Source organism: Arachis ipaensis, chromosome B10 (genome assembly GCF_059453495.1).
Source record: "Arachis ipaensis isolate K30076 ecotype BB chromosome B10, ASM5945349v1, whole genome shotgun sequence".
Classification (NCBI taxonomy): Eukaryota; Viridiplantae; Streptophyta; class Magnoliopsida; order Fabales; family Fabaceae; genus Arachis; species Arachis ipaensis.
This window is the reverse complement of record NC_142435.1, coordinates 46,513,347-46,517,757: the sequence shown is the minus strand read 5'-3', so window position 1 is coordinate 46,517,757 and position 4,411 is coordinate 46,513,347. Positions and strand designations below refer to the sequence as shown.

At 40.0% G+C, this 4,411-nt stretch overlaps 1 pseudogene; it reads right to left on the bottom strand.

Annotated features, from left to right (window-relative positions):
• Positions 1–1,165: 1,165 nt before the first annotated feature.
• On the bottom strand, positions 1,166–3,305 carry LOC148579912 (uncharacterized; annotated as a pseudogene).
• Positions 3,306–4,411: the final 1,106 nt, after the last annotated feature.

The window sequence follows — 4,411 nt, the reverse complement described above, 5'->3', positions numbered from 1 at the left end:
AACTAAGGTGCATATTCAAACAGAGCAGCGATTTCAATCAGCAGTAGCAGTTTCAAACTCATATGAATTGACATTATTAAGCAGAACAGCATCAAACAGTAATCGCACCCAAAATTAGCAACAACAGCAATCTGTAAAGTATTACAGAATATCAACATCATCATCACTCAACAAAGCAAATGAAAATCAGCCATTTCAGACAGCATCAGTAGCAAAAAATCAAACCTAAATCTACTAACCAAAATCCTAAAACTACCTAACCACCTATAATCTACTAACATGCAAGTCTAACTAAATTAAGCTAAACAAAATTTAACTAGCAGTAAATGACTGAAACGGAACTCAATTAAAGAAAAATGTGAACCTAGGAAGTAGAATTGGAACAGAGGAAGAGAAGGGACAAGAGAAGGGGAAATGGAAGCAGAGGGATGCCGGCCCAGAGGTGGCGGCTGCAACAGCGGCACAGTGGCTGGCCGCGGCGATCACTGGTGATGGCAGGAAGAGGAAGATGGAGCGAGAGAGGAAGGGTAAGAACGGGGTTGTCAGCGGCGGTTCGGGGTCGTCAGAGCTGAGTACTGGTGGCAATAGGGTTCTGTGAGTTTGAAGAAGAAAAGAGGGGACGTTGGAGGGAAGAAGGTGGAAAGGGGACGCGAATTGGCCAGGGTTCACGCGTCAGGGGTGTTATTGAATTTAAATCCACGCGTAGGGTTGGCTCACGCGAGAGCATAGAAGAGACAAACAAGCATCGATGCGTACGCGTCAGCGACGCGAACGCGTGAAGGAAGAGAAAGGAAGGTGACGCGTATGCGTAACGTACGCGTACGCGTGGCACGAAATTGTACTAAACGCACACTTTGGCACACTTGTCGCACAACTCTCTGTAATTAGTACTGGGGCAGCATTTACATACGACGCGTGCGCGTCTATCACGCCCACACGTGGAATGCCAGAAATGAAAATGACGCGTACGCGTCGGTTGGGTTGTGCGCCCGGCACCCCATCTGCATGGTTTCAGCGCAACTCTCTGTTCATTATACCAGAGATTGCAACATCGTATGTCACGGGTGCGCGTTAGTCATGTGCACGCGTGAGGCCCACAGTTTTTTTTTAAACTAACAAGCTACCAAAGTAAATCCAAACATTATTAAATTGGTAAAAACACAACTTAAACCAAATAAACCCAACTAAAAAAATAAAAATTCAACTTATTACCAATATAAATAAAAGATAAAATAGGAAGAATTTACCATGGTGGGGTGTCTCCCACCTAGCACTTTTAGTTAAAGTCCTTAAGTTGGACATTTGGTGAGCTCCTTGTCATGGTGGCTTGTGCTTGAACTCATCTTGAAACTTCTACCAACGCTTGGACTTCCAATAAGCTCCAGCATTTCTAAGTGAACTCACCAAGCCTTGATGATGTTCTTCACAAGTGTTGAGCTCCCAAAGTTGATCCTCTTGAATGTCGGGACCCAGATCTTGTTTCTACACCAGTCTTTAAGTTGATCATCATTGTTCCAACCGGGTGGCAAGTAATCCAAATTCTCAATGAAGTACCAAACTCTTCTCTTAGATCCAACCAAATTATCACCAGTCCAGTCCTTGCATCCAACTCTTGAAATTTCAACCTTGATGAGCCTTGATTTGTAACTCCAACCACTAAACATCCTTCTTTTACGCTTAATGCCACAAAGCCTCCTAAGTTGGTTATCCGTTTCAAGCATACCATACTCAAGTGGGACAATAAAGCTAATAGAGATAATTTTTACCCACTCAAATGACGGAGTAGACAACAACCTAGGTAGAGAAGTCTCCAACGTTCTTGACAAAGCATATTCAACTCCCGTCCCACCTTGCCAAAGGACTTCCACCTTTTGAAAAGATTCTTCACTTTCAAACTCTTCCTCACCGAGTTCATCCAACTCTTCTCCGTCACTCAAATCATAAATATGAGGTTGAGAGAAATCTACCTCAATGTTGCTTTTCATTTCATCGGGAGAAGGTTCTTTAAACTCAAGGGGTTCACTTGTGGGTGCAAATTCATTACTAGGATGGCTTGATTCATGATCACCAACACCAAGGGAACTTGCTTCTTGATCTATCCCGTCCAATTCTTCATAGGGAACATGCCTTGGAGGTTGTGCACTAGCCTCCTCAACATCGATTTCAACCTTCTTGGAGGAATACTCTGCAACTCTAAATTCCCATGGAGGTTCAGCATCTCCTAAGTCTTCAACAACTTCTTCCTCTTCAACAGGTACGGCTTCCTCCAATTGTTCCAATACAAAGTCACATTCCTTACTTTCCATCGGAGTTCCTAGTCTCTCCTTCATGCCACGTTCTTCATTAAATTCTCCACATGTAGCCAAGGGAGTACTTTGAGTGTTGTCGTGCAGTGAAGCTAAATTATCTACTACCTCGGTCAAGGTAGCTATGAACTCTAGTGTCGTCCGCTGCATCTCTCTTTGCCCTTGAAGAAGAACACCAAGAGTGTCATCCATTAGAGATTCGGGTGGATATGAGGGTTCATTGCTTGGGAGGAAAAGCTCATGATAGGAAGGTGGTTCATCATAATATAGATGTGGCGGTTCAACACTCTTCATCTTTTTCACTTGTTGTACAACACACTTCAATCCCTTGTTCTCAAGTTAAGATTTGTTAGCCATGAGAGCTTCGTGTGCTTTTCGGCTTTTCTCTCGCTCCATTTGATGGATGGTTGCTTGAAGTCAATCCATTGCCTCTTTAAAATGATCCTGTGGCTCTTGTTCTGCTTAGCTAATATAATTAAGATCATATTGCTCTTGGATTGATGGATATGGACATTTTCCTATGGAGGGTTGTGGTGGAAAGAAAAATTCATCTTGTGGTTGAAAATTCGCATACATTGGAGGTGGTGTATATTGAGGTGGTGGTTCTTGGGAGTAATTGGGTTGGAATGTGGGTGGTGGTAAGTATGGCTCATATGGTGGTTGGTGTGGTGGGTAAGGATGAGGATCATATGAAGGTGTTTGGTAAAACGGGGCTTGTGAGTATGGTTGAGGGCTATATTGAGGAGGGGGTTCATAGGTATATGGTGGTGGTTGTTGATTGTCACGAAGAGGTCCACCATAACCATTATCGTGGTAAGCATCATGGAATGGTTGTTGCTCATAGTACATTGGAGGAGGTTGATGCCAAGAGGGTTAATCGAATCCTTGTGGCTCCTCCCATATTTAATTGTCCCATCCTTGATGCAAGCCTTCATTGTAATCTCCACTTCCTATAACATAATGGTAACCACACTTATAACCAAAGGGGTGAGAATTCATAGTAATAAGAGAAAATAAAAACAAAAACTAATAAGAAATAATGAGAATAAACTCCTAAAATTAGAAACAACTAACAAAGAAACGAAAAGTAAACATATTCACAATATTCACAATAACCAATAACAAGGCACACATTTGCAATTCCCCGGCAACGGTGTCAAAAACTTGACGGAGGAAAAATGTCGGTAAAGATTTTCACAAAAATATCGCGTTGCAAGTATAGTTCTAAACTGACAATTAAACCTCAATCAATGTTTAAATTGTTTATCACAAATACAAACCCAATAAAATTAACCGAAGTATTAAACATTGGGTCATCTCTCAAGAAATTGCAGGAAAGTGTATCTATTATTGGTTATGGAAAAGTATATTTTTGGGTTTTTTGAAATGAGGAACAAGAAAATAAAAATGGAAAGAAAATAAAGCAATAACTACAAAAGCTCTTAGCAAGGAAAGAGAATTAGAAGTCCTATCCTTATTATCATTGTCAATTGTGATGGTAAATGTGAATTGCCTTCACTTAGTTAACCTCTAACCAATGGAGGAAGATCATGTGCATACAATCAATTTGAGTTCACAAGTCCTAGTCAACTCATAGCGAGAGATTAGCTTTTGTGAAGTTTAAGCTAACCGGCAATCTTCAATTACCATTCAACAAAAGAGTTTTGATAACTCAAGAGTTTCTAATTGATCAATCCAAGTTAAGAACAATAAAATCTATTGTAAAATCCTACCAAGCATTTTATCAAACACTTGGTAGGCACAAAATAAAAGCATGATAAAATTAACAAGGAATATTAAATCTAAACAACCAATTGCAAGCATCAATGACTAACAATTAAAGAGAGTAACAATAAGCATGGAAAATATAAATTGCATTAATAGAAATCAAATGTAACAAGAGCTCAAAAATATAAAAATGGCGAAAAAGGGAAATTAACAAGAGAAGAAGATGAACTAAAGTGCTTAAACAAATAAAATTAAGACAAAAACTAAATTAAAGGAAGATTGAACCTGAACCTAAAGAGAAATTGAAAGAAGAACCCCTAAACCTAGAGAGAGGAGAGAGAGAAACCTACATCTAAACCTAAAATTGAATGAATGAA